This window comes from Micropterus salmoides, unplaced genomic scaffold (genome assembly GCF_014851395.1).
Source record: "Micropterus salmoides isolate LMB-PRFRI ecotype aquatic unplaced genomic scaffold, ASM1485139v1 Ms_hic_scaffold_23, whole genome shotgun sequence".
In the NCBI taxonomy this organism is placed as follows: Eukaryota; Metazoa; Chordata; class Actinopteri; order Centrarchiformes; family Centrarchidae; genus Micropterus; species Micropterus salmoides.
In genome coordinates, this window is record NW_024041484.1 from 48518 (window position 1) to 73037 (window position 24520).

The 24520-nt window shown below is 41.6% G+C and overlaps 1 protein-coding gene across 1 annotated transcript in view; it reads left to right on the forward strand.

Moving 5' to 3' along the window:
* The window catches only part of LOC119918010 (pleckstrin homology domain-containing family A member 5-like), a 106442-nt gene that overhangs the window by 33840 nt on the left and 48082 nt on the right, over positions 1 to 24520 (forward strand). The gene's annotated exons all lie outside the window — the stretch shown is intronic.

A 24520-nucleotide genomic window follows, 5' to 3' on the forward strand; every position in this document is an offset into this window, starting at 1 on the left:
GACAAAAACACACTGCTGCACTCTGGGAGGACAGATACAGAGCACCAGAAGTGTTTTGATTTGTCCTGAGCAATTTCAGCAGTCCAACAGTTATTACACACACACACACACACACACACACACACACACACACACACACACACACACTATTAGAAAGGTGAGGTCATTGAGATGACGTAAAGTCATCATTTAGAAGGCAGAGCTGGTGATTCCACACTCTGCTGACACAGAGCTCACTACCCCAGTACAGTGATGCCCATCATGTTTCTTGCTATTATATTCACTAATGCATATGTCAAACACACTAATCCGTGCATAATCTAACAGAGTATTTCAAATCCTGTCGTATGTCATATCTGCACAGATAAAATGCATTCAGACACTCCCAGGTTGATTTACATAGAGAGTGCCTCTGGACTTCCCTCACTGCTCTGGATAAAAGATTTCTGTTACCTTGCATAAATTCTTTTTTAACAAAGACAACTTCAGTGACAAAATGCAGGGACTTCACCATGGGCGTTGCTACTGTGCGAGTATCTCATACGCCCTAAAAATAGATCCGTGCGAACCTGAAAAATGATTTCTGAGTACATCCGACCGTAATCTTCCACCCCGCCGGAACCCTAACGCTAATCGTTTAATATGTAGCTGGATTTGCGATCAGGAGCGGCAGGATTTTCCCAGTGGACCGGTTGCTCTGTGGCTACTTGAACACTCCAAAAACAAGAGTGAGATGTGCCATCAGCAGCTGAAGTGGTAAGACAGAAGACAACAGGGAAAATAAAAGCAGCATATGGGATGGCTAGCTGGCTATTTGACTATATTGGTGCATTTTATTGAAACGCGTTAAATTTTTCATAAAGCCGATGCGTTTGTCAGTGTCACTTTTGCTGGACAGAACCAACAATTATTAAGCTAAACCACTTGTGGTGGCATTTGGTGTCTTGTAGTGTGTTCTGCATGTATCCCAGCCTTATACCGAGCCTCGTGTGTGCTTCAACAGCTCAGAAACACATGTGCTATTGGTGTTAAATCTAAGTGTGGTAGGCTACATGTGGAGTAATATATGGGGGGAATAAGCATAGTAAAGCTGTTGTAACACATCAATGGAGAGAGAATGAAAGTGGAGTGAAACGTGTCGATGCTTCTGCAAAGATAATCAGCACAGTTCAGCCCACGCTTGGCAGGAAATCTGCACCGTTTCAGATAGCAATTGGTCCCACTCAAAAATATTTATATAACATTTATTCTATGGCCAGTGTCAACTTTTAGAGTTAATTCTACTCAATTCAGTGTCAAAATTAACAATGAAAAGTGTAAAACCCTTTAACACTGTGGTTTTTTCCACACTGTTCAGAGTAATATGATTACACATTATAGAGTTAATTTTACTCTAAATTTAGTTTTTAAAATGACTCTCTAATGTGTAATAATATTTAATTTGTTTTACTCCACAGTGTTATTTTTTTTTACATCTCGGTCATATGATGCTATTTTACTATTATGCTGTCACTGAATTACAGTGATCTAATCTATCAAATGGAAATAAACACAAACATACAAGGTTATAGTAGCAGCATTTATTGTCTTTTTCGTTTAATTAACATTACAAATTTGCTCATACTTGCCTTGACTACACTGTCAATTTTAATGCAACACTTTTAAAACACAGTGGTATAATGCTCACCAGAGAAAGCAATATGGGACAACAAAGAGAGCTGTGTCATTCACTCCATATGACATTTGTATGTCAAAAGGACTGGGATAATGCGGGACAATGCACATTTCAGTTTCTCTTTCATCACTAAATACATGCTACTGTTACCGTATCTTTAGCATGCTGCTGGATATTTTAAACAATCTCTTCCATGGAAATAACTACAGAGTTCACAACATTTTGGCATATACCTGCTGCCTGTAAATCACAAATTACAGCTACACAACTATTTACAAGGTTAGCTGAAAATAATTCAGACTCAGCCTCTAAATATTCAGATGACACATCAACATCAGTGGCATTACTTGTGTTAAGAACACGAGGTGTAAAATCATCTTCTTCTACAGACTCAAATAAACTGCTTACATGGCACTTGTTCAGATGCTTCCTTAAAGCCAGAAAAACTACCAAAAGAATGTGAGCATCCTACTTGGCCACATTTAAAATCAAGAGTCTTGCCAGGACAGAGAACAGGAAAATCCAAGAGCTCTGTGGTCGGTACCAGTCCATGGCTTTCCTTTATAACTTTTACTGTGATTGGTGGGCCACCAATTTGTTGACAGTGACCTCACCAAATAGCAGCCCTCTTGTTCTATCTGTAATGCAAAAATACAGGAAAGGAGTGATAAGTGACACTGCATGCTGCATGGGATATTTCAGTGATTCAACTAATGAAGATGCAAATGTAAATGCTCCGTAAAAGCGACCACTCAAAGCGCTTTTACACTACATCTGCATTCACCAGTCACACACATTCATACACTGAGCCTAAGTGCTCAAACGGAAACTAACATTCACACTCACTCATACACTGGCGGAATAGCCAGTGGCAATTCGGGGTTCAGTATCTTGCCCAAGGACACTTCGACACGCAACCAGGGGGAGCCAGGGATTGAACCGCCGACCTTCCGATTAACGGCCAACCCGCTCTACCTCCTGAGCCACAGCCGCCCCAATGGAGAGAGAATGAAAGTGGAGTGAAACGTGTCGATGCTTCTGCAAAGATAATCAGCACAGTTCAGCCCACGCTTGGCAGGAAATCTGCACCGTAAAAAATAGTGTCAATTGCATGATGTATCAACAGTCCTGATGTGTCCAGAAACCGCGGGAAGACTGAAAATACATCTGCTGCTTTTTTTTCCTTTGTTGACCACTGAATGACGATAAATGAAGGTAGCTTTAATCTTCTCACGTACAGCGTCTTCATCAGCAGAGTGTCTCAAAATAGCAATAGCTGCTTCCACATCCTCATCAGATAACACTTTGTCAGCGGTGAAGGGTCTGGGTTGACTATGGCCTGGCCCACCATCTTAAGACAAAACATAATATTATTGACACACATTTCAACAAAAATGTATGTAACTTTCAATTCAATTTTATTTATATATCGCCAAATCACAACAACAGTTATCTCACAGCGCTTTTCATAAAAGAGCAGGTCTAGACCGTACTCTGTGATGTTATTTACAGAAGCCCAACAGTTCCCACCAAGAGCAAGCACTAGGCAACAGAGGCAAGGAAAAACTTCTTTTTAAGAGGCAGAAACCTCGAGCAGAACCATGGCTCAGGGTGGGCGGCCATCTGCCTCGACCGGTTGGTGAAGGAGAGAGAGAGAGAGAGAGAGAGAGAGAGAGAGAGACTGATAAGTAAACCTACTTTTGGAAGATTTATTAACTGAGGCATCTTGTTATTCTGTAGTTTTTCTTTGAATGGTCTACAATTGCCATGCAAGGTATCCCGAACCACTCTCTGGATCGTAGTAATGTTCCTATGTAATTAAGTACATGCATACTGAATATGCTATCAACATTTCTAAGGGCAATTATGTGTTTAATGTTGTAAGGACCCTTTTACTTATATATCCATGTTGTGAATATGGGCCTTCCGGATATGGAAACAGAGCTATCCCCTGTGCGTACATCACTCAATTGGACACAATGACTATACAAATACTAACAATGTTTCTTCATAGCCCACATGTATGATTCTTACCCATGTGTTTGTGTCATCTCAGCAGCAATTATGTTTATCATCTGTCTTCTGGTGGCATCTTTCAGAGATTTCATTTTGCATACTCTTGCATGATGTGTTCACTGCCAGCCTTTGTTGTTAGGATTTTTCCAAGACTGGAAATTGATTACAACAGTGTCCACTACCCACCGCTTTTGCCTCATAGTTTATGTGGCAAGGCCTTTTAGGTTGACTTCCTTCCGCAGCAGCTGCTTCTTCAGGAGGGTCACACATCGTGAAGTTCAGAAAGATAGTATTGTCAGATGCTGCTGAGCATGATGATGATGATGACAGAGAAGCATCTGTGCATTAAGGAATATACATAAAACAGAAGCATATTAAATGGAACTGTTAATGCTCCTATCCCAAACTTTACTTTACATTTCCTTCTGATGAGAATCAAAGCATTAACTAAATGGAGTAAGCCTCATATCTTCATAAAATGCTAGCAGTACCTGCTGATCTTACCTGCTCCGCGCTGATAAAATTTACACTGAAACTGTGCGTAGAGTGCACACCTCTTCTTGCATGGTGCAGACTAGGAGGAGAGGGAGATTGTTCAGGGAAGGCAAAGTGAGATATATACTTATTATGTGATTGACATGAGGCTTTGCTGATGCAACGGCGCAAAACACAATGGGAAACACTGGCTCTATAAACCTCTCATCCTCCCTCCAGCGACTGTGGTAGTATGACAAGAAACTTACTTTGGTTACAGCGGCTCGTTCACCCGCTGTAACTGTAAGATACAAAATTCTACTCAAGCACTCAGTGTCGCTTTTGGGGAGTGTCTCGCTGTGCATAAACACTGGTTTACAACTTTACAACTATTCGTCAGCAAGAACAAGCACTGGATAACTGGCGTGCATGGCACTGTATAAAACAAAAAACAAAATGTCACTTCTTGTCATTTTAGGCACCACATTGGCCAATTAAAAAACGGGCAAGCCATACTAGTCGTTAGAGCATTACAGCCACACAGGGGACAACAATTAAAGTGCGTCAAGCTATTAGCGATTAGCTTTGCTGGCGATTAGCAATTAGCATTCTAATAAACAATAATTTGGCTGACAATTTTGCCGTACAAGAGGCAGCACATATTCATATCTCAGCAGCATTCAGAAAAATAGGTAGTTAACATGTTACATAGGTGCATCTCAACTATGAGAACATGTCAAACTTCTGAACTGCTAGCAACTGTTAGCATATAGTGTAGCCACTCGACAATATAATCAAACAGAAGGGTACATGTTGCCAACATGTATGGCTCCAGGCTCTTACCTGGAGTCTGAATTAATTGCTTCATATTCAAAAGCATATGTCCCAGTGCAGCACCTAGTACACAGCCACACAGCCACATACCATGTACTTTGTATGGTAAAAAAACTGAAGAACTTAATGTCTTAGTTTTTATGCTTTCCTCCAAACTATTGATTTGGGCAACAGACATTTGGAGAACAATAAAATTAAAAGATCATATCTTTGCAAAATGATCTCGCTGAAAGTCCATGTATTTAGAAACCTGACCAATAAAATGACATTAGGAGAATCTGTTTATAGCCAGACAGAAAACCTGAACCCTACATTTTACTTCTGGAGATAACCATTTTCAAAATCACAGCAATTGCATTGTTGCCCAAGTTTCTCCGAGGTCTCTTTTCTTAGACATAGTTTTCTCTCCTGATATGCATATGCTTAACTAGGGCTGGGCAATAAAACAATAATGATAATTATCGCAATATAATTTTCCTCAATAAAAATAAAACAAATGTTCAGTATATCGTCAATAAATGTTTGATTTAATTCACCTGAACTATTTAGCACTTAATTTTTCTATTAAGATATAAGATATTTATTTTGTTGAGGAAAAGGGACTGAAAAATTATTTACTAATCATATTTTTTGAAAAACGATTTTTATCGTAATTGTTTTTAATGTTCTTCCTCGGATTTGTGAAGTGATCCACTGTTTGGCATAAAGTGTTTGTCATGTTCTGACCATAAAGAATAGTCTAACCAAACAATTAACCATTTACTATTAACCATTAACTATTATTTATTATTTACTATTATTTTTACTATTTATTGTGATATTATTGATATCGAATGGTATGAAATGTTTTTATCGTGATAACATTTTTGGCCATATCGCCCAACCTTACGCTAAACCAGATACTAAAAAGACACACATTTTTCTGCAGGAGGAAAGAGATATAGAGATGTGTAGAATATGAGAAATATGTGGTATAAGTAAAATATTATGAAAGGAAGCAGAGCATCTATAATCAGAGAAGGATGAATAATAGGAAGAGAATATAAGCTCTGTGGTAGAAATATGTCTGTGTAACAGAATGATAATGCTTTTCTCTGTCAGCTTAATGTCACCACCCTCTCTTCCTCTATCTCTGGCTCCTTATCTCTCTCAGTGAATCCCATGTCTCTGTTGTAATCTGTCCCTCTGCACATATCCTTATCCTCCTCTTCCCTGCTCCTTTATGCTCAATTGCTAGTACTACATATTCCTCTCAGGCTAGACTCATGAGTGGGTGTCCAGATATTGTGAAAAGGTACTGATGACTTTACATAAGAGGGAAAATATGTGAGTAGGCAGCAAAACAGTGGAATAAAGACAAGCAGAGAGAAAATCGTTGTTCACACAATGTAAATGAACCATCTGCACTAATGACATGATCTAACATGGGAAATCTGCGAGGGACAGCAACACAGTAGTGATGCAGAGACACAAAGGTCAAGTGAGTTTTATTTACATACACCCACACTTTATTACCCTCTCTCTTTCTTTTTCTCTCTTTAAAATAATAAAGTAATAATAAATATACAATATCACACAAAAGTGAGTACACCTCTAAGTGAAAATGTCCAAATTGGGCCAATTAGCCATTTTCCCTCCCCAGTGTCATTTGACTCGTTAGTGTTACAAGGTCTCAGGTGTGAATGGGGAGCAGGTGTGTTAAATTTGGTGGTATCGCTATCACACTCCCTCATACTGGTCACTGGCACCTGTTCAACATGGCACCTGATGACAAAGAACTCTCTGAGGATCTGAAAAAAGAATGGTTGCTCTACATAAAGATGACCTTGGCTAGAAGAAGATTACCAAGACCCTGAAACTGAGCTGCAGCACGGTGACCAAGACCATACAGCGGTTCAACAGGACAGGTTCCACTCAGAACAGGCCTCGCCATGCTCGACCAAAGACGTTGAGTGGCAAGGTATAGTAGTCGTAAGAGAGTCCTACAGGGATGACTTATTTTTGTAGGTTACCAGGACGTTAGCATGGTCCTGGTTCCCTCGACAAAAAGCCAAGGGGATGCTTCCTTTGGATTATTGCATAATATTATCTCTGTGGCAAACAGCAAAGTTTATCATACATACACATTTAATTTTATGATTTTTGAAACGTAAATGTAACCGGTTCAAACTAACATAGGCTATGAACAAAGTACACCACAGTCGCTTGACTTCACCACCATTAAGCTTCAAACTTGTTCAAATTTAAGATTGGGGTATTTACTGACATATTTTATGTGTAATCAAAAACCCTTTGGCTTGGAGACGAGGGAACCTGAAGTCCTTCAGCACTGTATGCCCTGCTACAGAGACACAATGGACACCAGCCAGCTTTGGCTGCTATCAGTTAAGAGCACCACTGTGTAGCTCACTGGAATGTCTATGGAAAGTTTCATTTAGTCAAGGTACATGATTGGTTTGATTTTGGACATAGATACATGGATATTCTCTTACCTATGACACTGTGTTTTTTATTGTTTTTTTTTTTGACAACCCTGAGACTACAGCTGCACACCACCAATTGCACGCAAGAGCATCTGTATACTCATCAGGGGGAGTGCTACGCAGCCAGTAATTTAATGTCTTCTGCGTCTCCGGAGAGAGTTTTACAACAAAACCTAGTCACCAAGTCACAATATATATAAATCATTGGGGTACTGTTTTAAAATTTGAACATGTTATTTTTTGTAGAATTGTGCTCATATATCAAATAATTCAAATTCAAGAACACAAATATTTAACTCTAAAGTACAAACCAGTTTAATATAAGATGTGAGAGAAGTAGACAAGGAGTACTTTTGAGAATACAGTGGGAAGAAAAAGTATGTGAACCTTTTGAAATGACCTGGATTTCTGCAAAAAGGTGAACCCTTGGATTTAATAACTGGTTGACCCTCCTTGGGAGCAATAACCTCAACCAAACATTTCCTGTAGTTGCAGATCAGACCCAAACAACTGTCAGGAGGAATTTTGGACCATTCCTCTTTACAAATCTGTTTCAGTTCAGCAATATTCTTGGAATATGTGGTGTGAATCACTCTCTTGAGGTCATGCCACAGCATCTTAGTCGGGCTGAGGTCGGGACTCTGACTGGGCCACTCCAGAAGGTGTATTTTCTGTTCTGTTGATTTAGTTCTGTGCTTTGGGTCGTTGTCCTGTTGCATCACCCATCTCCTGTTGAGCTTCAACTGGCGGACAGATGGCCTTACATTCTCTTCCAAAATGTCTTGATATACTTTGGAATTAATTTTTCCGTCGATGATAGCAACCCTTCCAGGCCCGGAGGCAGCAAAGCAGTCCCAAACCATGATGTCCCCTCCACCATACCTCACAGTTCGGATGAGGTTTTGATGTTGGTGTGCTGTGCCTTTTTTCCTCCTTCCTTCCTTCCAACCAACTCAACTTTGGTTTCATCTATTCACAGACTATTTTGCCAGTAGTGCTGTGGAACATCCAGGCGCTCTTTTGCAAACTTCAGATGTGCAGCAGTTTTTTTTTTTTTTTTGTACCACAGTGGCTTCCTCTGTGGTGTCCTCCCATGAATTAAAACTCTGCAGCGGACCTTCAGGCGTGTTTGGACTGCACTGACTGGGATTTTTTCAGGACCGCCATTAACATTCTGGATCATCCTACATCAGTTTCTATGAGGACAGCTGTGTACCATCACGGACCAGGGTGAGTTATAACAATGACAAACCCTGGTTCACAGCTAAGCTCAGACACTTAAAGGAGACCTATTAAACTGCTTTTCCAGTCCTATATTGTAGTTCTGTGACTCCTGTATGGCAGCATTGCATGATTCAAAGTTCAAAAAAATATTTGATTTTCTTATACTGACTCTTCATGTAGGGCTTCATTTCAGCCTCTGTGTGATACAAGCTGCAAATGCTCCGGTGTGTGTAAGGCCCCCCCTCTCAAAGCCCGCTGTCTTCTGATTGGCCAAAACCTGAAGCATGTTACCAGGCTGTTGTTGTTGCTGGGCAGAACAGGCAGACTTAGCCGTTGCTGGGCCGCTGCTGGGCCGTTGCTATGCCCATATATGGAACACCAGCTCCTTCTAGCTCGGTATTACGCAGAACGGAGCTCTTGGTAGAAAAAGCAGTTAAAAACAGAGCGTTCAGAACAAGAGGAAATCTGATGTTTTTGCTCACAGGGATTTCTTTTAAATACTTTAACCTAATTTTTTTAAGCTTTGGCCATGTTTAACATGAACATCCAACATTGTAGATAAGTCATAATAGGTCTCCTTTAAGGTTGGAAAAGGAGAAGGCATTTAGTGAGTGGGGGCCAGGTGCAGGGCGTTAAAGTACAGGTTTAGCAAGGAGGTGCGAGATGCTAAACGACTATACTCACAGAAACTTCAACACCAGTTCTCTGCAAACGACGCGACTTCTGTCTGGAGGGGGTTCAGACAGATCACAATCGGACGATCAAAAACTACAAACCCAAAGCCCCCCACTCCATTAACGACTCTGCTAAACCAGTTCTGCTGCCGTTGCTGCTGTCAGCTGGACAAGGCAGGCTGCAGCGTATCATTCGCTCTGCAGAGAAGGTCACTGGCTGCAATCTTCCATCTCTTCAGGACCTGTACGCCTCCAGGACTCTGAGGTGAGCAGGAAAGATTGTGGCTTTGGCCCCTCCCATCCCGGTCACAAACTGTTTCAGTCACTCCCCTCTGGCAGGAGGCTGCGGTCCATCAGGACCAAAACCTCTCATCAAAAAAACAGCTTCTACCCTTCTGTAGCTAGCCTCATTAACAAGGCCCGGGTCCCTCACTGACACTCCCCCCTTCCCTCTCAAATACTGCATATCTTTGCACATGTAAATATTCTTTCATTTCACATCATTGCACATACCCGGTATATTGCACATATTTGTTGTTTGTTAAGTGTTAATCGATATTCTTCTATATTTTAGATTTTGTCAATCTATCATATCATATTTATATATTTCTACATTTATTCGATTGTATGTTTGTCTTTATCTATTTGTAGCACCTTATCTCCAAAACAAATTCCTCGTACGTGTAAAAACTACTTTCTTCTAAATCTTGTTTCTGATTCTGAAGTCTTTTTTGAGAACAGAAGAGGAGAGGAATAGAAGGAAGGCAAGGCATTTGAAGCTGGAAGAGAAGAGGAGAGGGCTGGAGATGTACAGGTGAAGAGAGGAGTACTTCTCTCAGGAGAGCAGGGGAGAAGACATGAGTCACTTGAAGAGGCAAGAGGAGTAAATGTAGAAAAAGAGGACAGGAAATATGTTTTGGAGAGTGGTTCCAAGAGGAGACAAGTAGAGTCACTTTGAATGTGTTGAATTGAGGGGTAAAAAAGGAGAGGGGAAGGCCTGGAAGAAGAGAGAGGGAGAAGAGGAACACTTCTTAGATAAGAGGAGATGACTAGAGAAGATTTGGAAGAAGAGAAGGAAAGATGAGTATTTTCTGTCATAAGCAGCAGCAGAGCTTGCAGAAGCTATCTGCAAGCCACACATCGAGAGAAACCTGGCTCTGCTGTCTCTGAAGCATGGACGAGTCTCTCCCTCGGTCTCTCAGCCGCTGTGTGTACTGGCATCACCAGAACTGTGTGTAAGAATTGGTACGTGCAGATTTTGCTTCATTGTGGTGTGTGAATTCTTGGTTGACAGTTGACAGGATATAAAGACAATCTTGGCTCAGTTTAACCTCGTCTCTCCCAAACATCCCCTCTGAAGTACACACTAAGCCAAACGCACACCTCCCAGATTTACAGCGAGAACACAGAGGATTTTCTTCACTTTGGATGTGTTCGTCACATAGCAGCCTGTTAGCTTAGATTCATCAAAGTGCCTTTAGGCAGGAAATGCTGTGTGCTGCTGTGGAACATGTAGAAAGATAAAAAGTAAAACAAAATTCAGCTCGTATTTATCCAACGAAAAAGTGGGACTAGTGTGTAGAGTTAGTGCCTGTGTCAGAAGCATTTGCAGAAAAAGATATTAGCATGCCAAACTTTATGAGCCAAGGCTGGGGGGATGCTGAATCCATACCAAAAGCATGGTTAAAGGAATAGTTCCAGATTTTAGGAAATGTGTGTTAGATGAATGATACTCTTATGTCTACTGCCTGCTGCCAGATATCTTAGCTTAGCACAAAGACTGGAAACAGCTAGCATGGCTCTGTCCAAAGGGAACAAAATCCACCTACCAACTAGTCTTGCCCGGTATACCGATACTAGAAAGGTATCACAATACCCTGCAACAAAAATCAATACAATACAACGTTTAATTGGTATTGATACTTCACCAATGGTAGTGTTTTAATGAGAGCTGCTGCGAGCAGAGCAGTGTGTGTGTGTGTGTGTGTGTGTAGCTGCATCCAGCGCCGCTCTGCTCCACCTCCCTGCAGTCAAAGTGGGTGTGGCTTATACCACAGCTCCAGGAGAGACATGGCTACAAGCACAAGCTCTTGTCATCAAAGCAGATGCACGGAGCAAACTATGGAATTATATAGTGTATGTAGCCGACAGTTACGGCAAGCTCCATGGACTCCACAAATACCGTCTGTAAAAGATGTTTCAAACCCACACAGACCAAGAGAGGCAACACGTCCAAAATAGAAAAGCATCTCACCGACAGACATGCCAACTTTGTTTAAAGAATTCAAAGAGCGGCATATTATAATATTACTTTACTTATTACTGGGTGATCAAAGTAACTACTTACGTTACTCGTTAAGTTACTATACTACACCCCCCTCCCCCCCAAACAAAGCAGTCTCTCCCGACTTTTTAACTAATATCATATTCATAACAGCAAGGAGTATGGTTTTACAAAACAGATTACGTTTGTTAACGCCACCAGCTGAAAAAAATAAAAATAAAGCAAGTAAATCTGACTTTTGAACTACTGTTTTTCGGCACATTTATTTATCAGAGCAATATTAAGTATTTTTACAAAACGTAAAATGAACGCCTCTTTTCCTCGTTCTCAATTCTTCCTTTAGCTTTTTGGCTAGCAGCTGACTTGAACAACAGAAGGTCTGGTGCTGCTTACATAACGTGCAGTCGCCCATTCACGTCTAGGATGGCGCGTTCAGTAATGCAGTTACTTGGATTAGTAACTAATAATATTACTACTGACTACGGGAAAGGTAGTAAGTCAAGTTAGTAACATGCATTAATGGGATGAGGTTGCATATAGAGGGAGAGAAGAGGAGGAGAGAGGAGCTCAGTGCATCATGGGAAGTCCCCCGGCAGTCTAGGCCTATAGCAGCATAACTAAGGGATGGTTCAGGACTCACTTGAGCCAGCCCTAACTATAAGCTTTATCAAAGAGGAAAGTCTTAAGCCTACTCTTTTGGAGATTTTAATCGTCAGCATCGGCCAAACACGTAGACATAAGGTTTATGAATGTGTGATGTTGTGGCGCGTAGTTATGAGGCAAAATGTCCTTTGGTTGAAAATCAAAGGACATAATTGGAACTCAAATTTATAAACTATATAATATATAATAAACTGAATTGCACCAAATTTCAGGTGTCATTAGGACCCCATGTGGTATCAGTTGGACTTGTGGTTATGGAGATATAAAATGCATGTAAGTCAATGGGATTTTTTTGACGTCTTTAATCTGCAATAACAGTGCCACCTATGAGCATATTTGGGTCAACTTTGGTTCGTGTAGTAAGGAGATCATGCTGAACAATTTGGCTGTGGTTTCATGTCAGTGTGAGTTGTGGTTATAGAGGAACTAATTTTTTTCGGATTAAATAGCGCCACCTAGGGGCTAGTTGCACCAAATTTTGCACAGGCCATCAGGGGGGCGTACCACATCACTGCTCCAAATTTGGTGTCGATTGGCCATTCCAAAGCAAAAATATGACCTCAGTTCCTGTTTATAGCGTTTTTCGCAAATATTTGTTAGCGTATAATTGCGGCATTTTTTGTCAGATCAAAATTTCTTGTTCAAACTTTCATCGGCTTGGTCCAGTGATTATCTGTGCCAAGTTTCGTGTTGATCGGACTTGCGGCTTTGGAGGAGTTAATTAAAATAGGTTTTTCAGTTTTCGCAATTTTGTGAAAAAAAAAGTTAGGCGGAAATGGGCGTGGCCTACACCATGAGATTCAGCTCGATCCCCCGAACGTGTATATATCTAATATAAGGTTTTTTATATCCGTCTTCTGTATGCGGGAGTTACTGCAATTTGAAAGTGCAAAACTTTGGACCTTGCTTGTAGCGCCCCCTAGCGGTAGAAGTGAGCAAATTTTTTGACATGCCGTCGTGTCATGGGCCTGAACCTACCCTGTGAGTTTCGCATCTGTAGCACTTACCATCTAGGTTGCAGTATCGGAATTAGGCGAAAACGTACGGAAGAATAAAAATAAAAACGAAACGATTACAATGGGGTTCCCAACTCCGCTGGTACTAGGAACTGCGATACCTTGCAATTGCGGGTTCCCAGCCCACTTCGGGCTTGGACCCCTAACTAGAACTGCAAGCAGTTGTAAGCGGGGTCCAAGCCTCCCGGTGCAAGCCGCCCCCCTGGCCCCGCAGAGGGCATGCGAGGCGGCCCGGGCGCCCCACCGTGGCTCGAGGGTTGTAAGCGGGGTCCAATAATTAGTGCTGAAATAGATCTCAGTCATGACAGTTACTCACATAATCACTCCCTCTTGAGTTATTTTGCCTGTAAAATAATAGAGCAAGAACATTTTTTGCAGCAATGCTTTATATCAAGTTGAATTGAGAGCTTTTAAGTTGAAAAATTCTGAATGACATTAAAAAGAGTCTGTAGCCTGCTTGACACACCTCTGAAAGAGCCGCCAGAAAACGTGATTCCCCTAAGTGTCCTCTGCCCAAGGTTATTATCATTAACGAAAACTAAATGTGAAAAAACACTGTCGTTAACTGCAATTAAAATAAAAACAAGGCTTTACAAAAAAACTAACTAAAACTGTATTGTAGGTTTAACTAAAATGAAAGAATAAATGTCCTTAGTTTTCGTTTCATTTATTTATTTCATAGGACCTAAATAAGCCTACATTTCGGGGTCAGGACGGCGTCTGCTGTTACGAGGAGAGCCCCATGTAACATTAGGGGTAGGCTAACTTAGCCGGGGAGACACAGGTAGGGATCGGCTGCGTAGTTGTTTGGAGCTCAACACAGAAGGGCCAACTCCTCAGGTCAAGACTCTGCAGTCTACTTACATCTGAAGGACAGAGGACACTCGTTTGAGGACCACCAGGTGCACATTTTAGACAGAGAAGATGGATGGTTTGAAAGAGGTGTCAAGGAAGCCATCTACACCAGGGTTGAGAAGCCATCATTAAACAGGGGAGGGGGTCTACGCCACCACTTATCCCCCACTTACAATGCTGTTCTTTCATCACTTCCCAGGAAACTCAACAAACGTAACCTATTGACCTCAGGTGAAGATACCAACGATGGTCGTTCAGTCTTGGCCACAGGTAGTCTTAACGACTGTAACGACTGTCGTCACAGCAACAAGGAACACTAACGAACCAGCGGTATCGATGACCCGGGATAACGACCCCACTGAGGTTAAATAGCTGAGTTTCCCTGCCAGTCAGTCAGAACTGAAGAAGTCCTTTGGATGAGGGACGAAACGTCTTCCAGTATCTTCAACCAAGTCCAGTTGCCCTTGATTTTAACCTTCATTGGATGTCCATTAAAAACGTTGCACCATTTTGCCACAAGCTGAAATTATGGCTGTCAGTACTACTTTGTGCTCCTGTCAAATAAAAATAAACTACCGAAGGTATATTTCTGACTTTTTCCCTCACTTGTCTGTAAGATGAAATGTTAAGGACGCACAGTAGCCCACAATCTTAAAATTAACCAGCGCATGATAAAACAATATTTTTGCCTGCCGTGTCTCACCTGAAAATAAGATTGAAATAGTAATCCTGAATTATCCTTTAATTGTATTTGTTGAATTGTATTCCTATTGTATATTGGTGTATTCAATTGTGACAGTCAGAAAGGCCCTCCATGTTGAGCAATTGCAAATGTGAACATGTTGAAATGTTAACAAGCTTTTCCTAAATGATGGATTTTCCTTCGCTGACTTTCCCAGAGAGATCTCCCAGCGCCGCCTTGCCTCTACAATCCTGTTGTCCAGAGAGAGTAGTAAAAACAGATCATCAGAGAGCAGTCATGATGAGGCTGCTAATTAGCTACTCTCTTTCTGTTTGGCTCACCCTCACTCTGCCTCTCGCAGGGAGGAGAGGAGTGTAACCACATTTAGGGCTGTTGTAAGATTAGAGGAGTCACCTGACGGACACAACTGATTACCATGCACACACATGGCTAACTAAATGAATGAATTCTGGAATAGACTGCAGTGGGATAGGTGAAATATCTGGCCAGATTAATACATTTTTCAGTGATAAATTGCGGAGTTTCTGTCTCTTAGCTCTACATTGGCCTGTTTTTTTTGTAAACTGTACACCAGCACACACACATGTGGGCTGTGTCACCTGCAAATAGGGCTGAGTGATATAGCCAAAAATGTTATCACGATAAAAAAAACCCTATTCTTTCCAGTCAGAACATGACAAACAGTGGATGTTTTATGATTTATGTTCAGAATCAGAATTTGAAGGAGCTTTACATGTAGACAAACATACAGTTGACATAAATAAATGTAGAAATGTAGAAATATGGAATGGAAGAACAACGTTGCAGATATATGTGCATTATTCTGGGTGTGTGCTGTGCAGACGTAACGCAACGGAAGAGAATATTGTGTACATATAAATATATAAACTGGCAACATAAAAATATACAACAACCAAGATCAACAATCAACAACAAATATGTGCAACATGCCAGGTCTGTGCACGACACGAGATGAAACAGTATTTACATGTGCAGAGACATTTATATCATTTGCAAGGGGGGGGGTGTCAGTGGGGGACCCGGGCCTTGTTAATGAGGCTAGGTTTTGGTCCTGATGGACTGCAGTCTCCTGCCAGAGGGGAGAGTCTGAAACAGTTTGTGACCGGGATGACTTTCCTGCATGCCTCAGAGTCCTTGAGGCGTACAGGTCCAGAAGAGAAGGAAGATTGCAGCCAATCACCTTCTCTGCTGAGCGAATGATGCGCTGCAGCCTGCCCTTGTCCCTGGCAGTGGCAGCAGCGTACCAGATGGTGATGGAGGAGGTGAGGATGGAGGAATGATGGCGGTGTAGAAGTCATCCCCACCAAAGATGAGCCCAATGAGGGTGGTGTCGTCCGCAAACTTCAGGAGCTTGACAGAGAGGTGACTGGAGGTGCAGCTGTTGGTGTACAGGGAGAAGAGAAGGGGGGGAAAGAACGCAACCTTGAGGAGATCCGGAGCTGATGGTCCTGGAATCAGAGACATGTTTTCCCAGCTTCACGTGCTGCTCTCTGTCCGTCAGGAAGTCTGTGATCCACCTGCAGCTCAGCTGGGAGAGCTTGTCCTGCAGCAGGGCCGGGATGATGGTGTTAAAAGCAGAGCTGAAATCCACAAACAAGATCCTGGCATAGGTTCCTGGGGAGTCCAGGTGCTGGAGGATGAAGTGAAAGGCCATGCTTACTGCATCGTCTACAGACCTGTTGGCTCTGTAGGCGAACTGCAAGGGGTCCAGGAGTGGGTCTGTGATGGATTTAAGGTGGGACAACACAAGGCGCTCAAAAGACCACAGAGGTAGTAGTTGGTAGTTTTTGGTTAGTCAATTTTAACACTTTGGTCCAAAGCAGCAAGTCTTTTTGGACATGCCACATGCTACTTTTTCTCTACTGCCCCTTGGCACATTGCCATGAAATTAGCAGAGCATATTCATACTCCCAAAGGGAGAAATCCTTTTTATTTTAATAACCCATGACCTTTCCTCTAGCACTACCCTCAATTTTTCCAACACGTGGTTTTGTGTACCACCAGCATTTGTTGAAGCATTTCTTTAGCCTTTATGACATTCATCACTTTCACCATCTCATGGAACAGATTCACTTCTGTTTCTACAAATGTATCAATCCCAGTATGGGGTAAGGTCTTTTGAAGTGCAACTGCAGTTGGTAAGTCATTAACCTACAGAAACTGCACTTTGTAAAAGCAGCAAGCTACTCAGCAAAACTAGCAGCACATTTAAGCAATTTTACACCAAGAACCATCCACTGTTTAAAGAGAAAACTAAACTCTGTTTCTCGGCATGGCTTTTTGGCCTTACTGGTAGGACTGCGCAATATGACTAAAAGGTAGGGTAAGCTATTCTGGAGAAATCCACCACCAGGACTAATACTATGAACAAGGGCACAGCAAGTAATTTAACTAACGTTAGCTAGGTTTTAGGTTAGCAAACTGTTGCTGTTTGCTGGTGCAAAGTTAACATGAGAGAACGAGACGGCCCCAGAGCAGCATAGCAACTCCAGACAGCGATACAACTCTCCTGCTGCTATAGCTAACAACACAACAATAGCATGTCTTGGTGACCTAGAAAGTAAGCTGAATGTCCGTGGGCAATTCATTTAACATTACCAGAAACACACATCATGGCTGGAACAGCTGGAGTAGTGTTGAGTGGCTCGTTTTTGCTTGCATTATCTGAGTCCTCCTGTTCAGTATTATCCAGTTATGGATACTCTTTACTCTCCTCCATGTTTGTTTATTGTTAATGCAAATTTCTTCCCTGAAACACCGGCATGTGTGGAAGAACGGACCGATGTGAAGTTAGTTTCAAGTTGGACATTAGTTTTACGTTAGAAATTCGGTAGATGTCGAATATCCAATGTAAAACTACCGCGTTGCAAAGCGTCGTCCCCTCGTAAGTGTTGAATCTGCAACACAACGAAATAAACGATAGAACATAATTTTTAACGATAGATATTTTATATATTGTCATATCGCGAAGCCCTACTTACAGGTGTTACAAATTGCAAACTTTGGGTCTTCTTCACTCATGGTGAAGAACGTCCATATGGCCGATATGTTTTAGCGTCTATGTGTGGCTATGACAACATGCGATTACGGACTGTGCTGCTGTGCGCATGACGTGAACCATAGTGGGTTGTATCTTTTGTGTAAATTTAGACATGGACATGATTAATCAGCAAAATGGCAGATTCCAGTCACCGGCCGATCTATCGATACATCTACACTATTTCGGAACAGGGATAATGGTGGCTGTCTTGAAGCAGGTGGGAACCCTCAGTGACATATAATGTGATGTTATCAGGTCACGCAGCTTTACTCAGATTCATTCTCAGCAGAACTCTTCTCACATCTGCTGTGAGATGATGTACTGATGTCTCTTTTTCCTCCTTGATGCCAGCTTACAGTCTCGCTCTGACTGTGTTGCGTGCTTCCTTGACACCTAACCCAAAGGCCCTTAACTCTCATTCATTCAGGTTTTCTGTCTCCAGATTACCAAAACCAAAGCAACAAAACAGGCTTATATGTGTATGCAAGTTTCTGTTTATTAAAAACAGCCTTAAGTCATCATAGCCCCTGTGTTCTGCAGAATGTAAACTGTTACCCAAGCAGACAAGTCAACCAGTTCTTCTGCTAGCATTCCTTCCTGTGTCTGACTGTCACACAGAAATGCTTCAATTGGCCACTGCACAGAAATGTGCAAGTGTTTGTATTGTTCTGCCTCTTCCCCCCTCACTCTACCACAACACCAATTTCCAGGAAAAGAGGAAGAATGAAGGAAAGTAGCAAATGATGTTCTGGTGTCATGATACCTTTCTCATTTAGTTTCAAGCAGGATTTATTGGGAAATAAAAGGTGGCCATTATCATGTTAGTGAGCCAGCCTGACTGAAAATGACTTTCCTATTATCTTGTTAGGAAATGGATTGCTCATCACAATAGTGTAGACGTGGGTTTAAGTTCAGATGTGAAGAAATGTGAATTGTGTAATAGAAATATAAATTCATAAGGCGTGTGGTCTGCTCTGATTTGTTCAACTATGATGCCTTCACTTCTGCCTGCTTAGTCATCATAATCAATTCCAGGATGAAAGGAGTATTCTCCCTGCAGGTTAAGTCACTACACAGCACTGCAACACTGATTCTATCTTAAATACAATAATAAATTGAACATTAGTAATGATGATGATGGTGCTGTGTATAGCTGCCGCAGTGTTAGGTGCGCTCTGTTTTGTTTTGTTTTTGTGTGTTAACTCACTGTTCAGCTGTGATTCCTGGAGCTCTTTCACCAGAGAAGAGCTCATGAACATCAGCGAAACAACACCTGCAGATTTGTTTCCCGCTTTTCTGTCATCAGACATTTTGGAGAAGGGCATGCTCGCTGCTGTTCGGGCCATGAAACACCATAGGAGAGAAAAAAGAGCTGGTTCGCTCTTTCGTCTCCGCCGGCGGGGACTCGAACACTGCTACCGGCAATATTTCTCTCACTGTGCAGCAAACTGAAGGGACTTCAGCTACTGGTGGGGAAAAACAGAGACTTTTATTCATCTTCTGTTCTGTGCTTCACGGAGACATGGCTATGTGAACTGATACCGGAATCAACGCTGCAGCTGGCTGGATTCCAGCTGTACAGAATGGACCGCGACACAGAAAAACCAAGGACCACAGGACTAAACGACTACAGACTGATCGCCCTGACCTCTGTGGTCTTTTGAGCGCCTTGTGTTGTCCCATCTTAAATCCATCACAGACCCACTCCTGGACCCCCTGCAGTCTGCCTACAGAGCCGACAGGTCTGTAGATGATGTAGTAAACGTGGCCCTTCATTACATCCTCCAGCACCTGGACTCCCCAGGAACCCTCACCAGGATCCTGTTTGTGAATTTCAGCTCTGCCCTTCAGATAATGCAAATGTCTCCGCACGTGTAAATATTATTTCATTTCATTTCATATCATGCACAAACCTGGCTTATTGCACATATTTGTTAATTGTTAATCGTTGTTATTCACAATATTCTCTTCCGTTGCAATATGTATGTAAATATCTGCCACGTTGTTCTTCCTCTGCAAATAGTTGTATTATTTTTCTCTATTCTTTATATAACTTACATTGTTTATTCCATATTTATATATTTCTACATTTGTTTATGTCAACTGTGTGTTTGTCTACATGTGTAGCACCTTATTACCAAAGCAAATTCCTCATATGTGTAAAAACTACTTGGCAATAAAGCTCCTTCTAAATTCTGATTCTGTCAATGTTTGACTAGAGAATGACTGTACAAACATGAGGCTAACCGTATTTCAATGACCTTTATTTCATATTAAACCCCAAATACTTCACATATAATGAGGACGTCAGTTAGTCCTGAATTATGTTGCCTTCTTATGAGTGACCTCCAGTGATCTAAAGGTTAATGTGCTAAGAGCTTGGTTTTGCTGCCGACAGGCTCAGATTGTGAAGTGTCTGACAACATTATGGAAAGGATCCCTAGTGTTATCCTTTTTTCTTTAACCAGAGGCACTTTAGCATGGGCTTTAACGCTTAACCCTGGTGGTCGCCTCAATGTTTGCTTTGCAGTGGTGATTCACTTACTACAAGTTAAAGCCCTTTTGTCTTTATTTTGTCAGGGCCCAGTAGATGTTAGCTTTTGTTGATAAGAAGAAGTAATAGTCTTTGATTTGTGCAACACTGACAATATGCAGTGGAAACACCCTGATCAAAGTCTGTTTGGCCCAGACAGCATTCCATCCAAACAGTGGAAATACAGCCCCTCTCCACGGCTTCAAGAACAAGATTATTTGTCTCCCATTAAGCTCAGCACTCACTGGCTGCTCTGACAGATGGATGTTTGCTAGGTGTTGATTTGTATTTCACTGACTGACTGGATTGACTGAATTTGGAGTTTTAATTAATTAAAAGGCTTCTCCATTCTCCCTTTTTATCAATCATCCCCCTGTATCTGTGCCTCACTTTTTCCATGCATGCAGTCTTTTTCCCTTACCCCACCGCTCTGTGTGTATACTGCATGCAGTTACTCACAGCCTTACATGGAGAGAGAGAGAGCCAGACCCAGGCAGACAGGTAGACAGAAGCAAGATGCGACCTCTGGCAGCTGCAGCAGGCTGTTGTTGTAGCGGGCAGCTCACAAGTGGGAATATGTCTTAACTGCAACACAAAGAGGATTAATGTTTAGTGAGCCTTCCCTGGATCAATAAAGATCAAATCTATAAAACCAGAGGGGAAGAGCATCAAGACAGAGGAACTTGAACGTATGATTGAGTTGAGCATCGCTGTTAGCATCTGTCAAAGCAGCTTCATCAACCAGCCTGAATCAACCAATACGCCTTGAACATTGGCTGGCAGATCTGTGGTAGTAGCAATCTGGGTCTGTGAGAAAGGAGTCACAGGGAATGAAATGAGAAACCTCACCATCTGAAGCAAAAAAAAAGAGCTCCTGCCTTCTGTGCTGTGTAAAAAGAGTGAGGACTGAAGGGAGTTTTTGACTGCCCACTTTTGGCAGTTAGGGTCTAAATTAATTTACATTAAAAAAATAAAATAATAATTTAGTCTAGTCTCATAAAATATACTAAAATATCAATTTGGAACTCTGATTACTAATTGTGAATATAATTATAACCAAAATTACCATCCATAGCTAGTTAAAAGATTTAGAGTTCTGAGTCTATGGATTAAAATGAGGTGTGGTCAGGCACAAAAGCCTGGCATGAAATCAGTAGTGCACTATGTCTCTGCTATTTAAAGGGTGCATTTTTCGGATAGTGAGTTGTGCCTACATAGGCGGGTTCACAACACGTCAACACTCTGCTTGTTATACACATAGGGACACGCAGCAGCGCTCAGCCTCCTCAATTAAATATTTGTGCATTTGCTCATATGCAATCCAATGGAGTTGTTGATGGGACAGAGGATGGGAGACGGTGTAGACTGAGGGTCCACCAGTCAAGGACCACATATCCTCAGCAAAGACGAGTGCTGCTGTAAATTTGGCTTTTCCTGCCAGGCTGTAACAGACATCTGTAATATCTGATGATTTGAGGACTATGCACCCCCATTGCTGTCAAAGTCGCTGCTGTGCTGCGTTTTTTTGCAAGTGGGTCTTTCCACCATCCCCTGACTTCTATTGGTGGTACATCAAAACTCACTGTACATTCAGCCACACTTACATCACTCGCATTGGTTTAATTTGCTGCTAAACTAACAAAAGTGGAGTTGGATACGCCCTGACTGCACTTGTGCCATGCATATGAGATTGTTTCCGTAGGGCCCCCTGTCTTTTCACTATTTCTCACTGTGGGTAGAAAATAGCATTTATCAGTATGTAGTCGTTGTAGTGTATTAGAATGAAAGCCTTCCATTCAAAAGCTTTCAACAGCCGCAGGTACGAGTGCCTGCAGGATTTGACCTGTTGTACTTTAAACAGCCCGTTGCCCTTTTCTGGTCGACAACTGATGTTTTACTGCTGTCTAATTAGTGATCATTAAATAGCAGAGAAGCTACACAGGCCCGGAGTGTGTGCTGATAGAAGCACTTCTATTGATCTGGGCTTGGACAGGCATCTGTGTGTGTGTGTGTGTGTGTGTGTGTTGGATGGTTTTATAAAGAGAATGCGGTAACACTTTCTATGAAGGTCAGTTATAATGACTTATGCATATATTTATAACACAATATAATGCGTCCATAACACATTATAACCTGCCTTGTTATAAATACACTTTAGTCACAATTTAGAATTGGTGATATAAAATGCAATAATAGCTTATAGTAAGGTTTAAAGTTAAATAGCATGTCTTTGTTTGCTTCAAGTAAAGTGATAAAATATCTATCCCTGTATAATATATTACAGGTGGACATAAACCATATGAACTAATTATAAGACCTTATAATATGTAATTGTTTGCTTTAAGTAAAGTGGCACACATTTGGGGCAGGAAAACAACTTTTTTTTTTTTTTTATAAAAGGAAAGTGTAATTAGGTACTAATTCAATTGATTAGATAGACAGTGTTCAGCTGGTGCACTTCATTAATTAATTTCAGCTCCATCCGTTGCCATCTTGGCAGTGCCATACCAAACTCCCAGATAATCCACTGAATGGTCCGTGGAGCTGGTCCGCTGGAGCCTCTATATATTGTGTGTAGTGTGAAGGGGGCTACAATTTTCATTTCACTGTGCAGTCCTGTGTTGTAGAATAATAAATAAATGTACCTTGAACCTTGTAGCGCCATGCATGCTTGGCTATAACGAGCTGTGACTTAGAGCAGTTATTAAACTGTTGACCAGCTGGGGCGTCCTGACAGCCGAATGTATATGGCACATTTCACACAGCCACAACTTCCTTTGTTGCATGTCATACACCTTATTTCCTGTCTGCCCATATACTACCTGGTGAAATGGTGCAAGGTAGGGGTGTGCATCTTTACTAGTCTCACGATTTAATTCAATTACGATAATCAGGTCAACAATTCAATTCGATATCTCAATGCAGGTGAGAATTTCTAGGCACCTCATAGGATTATGAGGCTACGATGCAATTGTAATACGAACAGGATCTAGATGTATTAGTAACAATCCTAACAAGTAGGTAGTTATGAAATGCAGATATTTAATGTTACTTCATATAAATGTAGCTAACATTGCAGAGCATTATTACTGACCTCTGCTGCAGCTATTTCTATTTCTAATGCTGCTGTTACTAGTATAGAGTCAGATATGTGATGAACTACACACTTGAACTTACACACACTGCTCCAGCCATACCACATTCACTCCACTCTAATATCTGTTCCTTTTTTAGTTACATGTTTGTGCCTTGTCTTGATTATTGTGATCTTGTATTGAGCACCATTGGCCTTGAGAAACGGCATCTGCCCATTTTGTTCATTTGTTTACTGAATATGTGGATGAGTGACAACAAATGAACTTGAAGTAGCAGCTAAAAAACATCCTGCTCAGCTTCCAGACTGCAGCCTGAAGAGGAGATGTTCACTTTTCCAGTAGTTGGAAAACGACAGACCAACAGACATTAATTAATGGACACACTGTGACCTGCACTGTACATTTACAGCCTGACTGTAGCGCTCATATTTTCTTCTGCTTGGCTGCTTTCACTGTCACATTAATGTTAATGTTAGCTGTTCTTTGATGAATGAGGAGAGGACGCTAGCTAAGCACTCCCATGCTGCACATTGTGCAGGTGAAAATCATTAACTTTAGTTGCGCATTGATTTTACTGATCATGTGAAAGTTTGGTAGCAGCATTCAACAACATTCATTCAATCAACAGCTACCTGTCTGTGCCGAACAGGGAGAACCACACATCTCTGTTGTGTTCACAACACAGACAGTCCGGAGCTGCACTTCGCCTTTTTCATTCAGTCAACATTCCGTTATCAAGTTAACCTCCTAGATAATCGATTGACATTTGTGTATAGATTCATAATCGTCCAAGTCCGCATCTGCGTCTAAAAATCTATTATTTTCTACAACCCAGGCAGGTTGGTGCATGCCCTGTTTCTTACTGTTCCGATAACTTGAGTATCTAAGTTTGCTTGCTTGTTTCTGTGTGATAAAGGAACAGTTATCGTC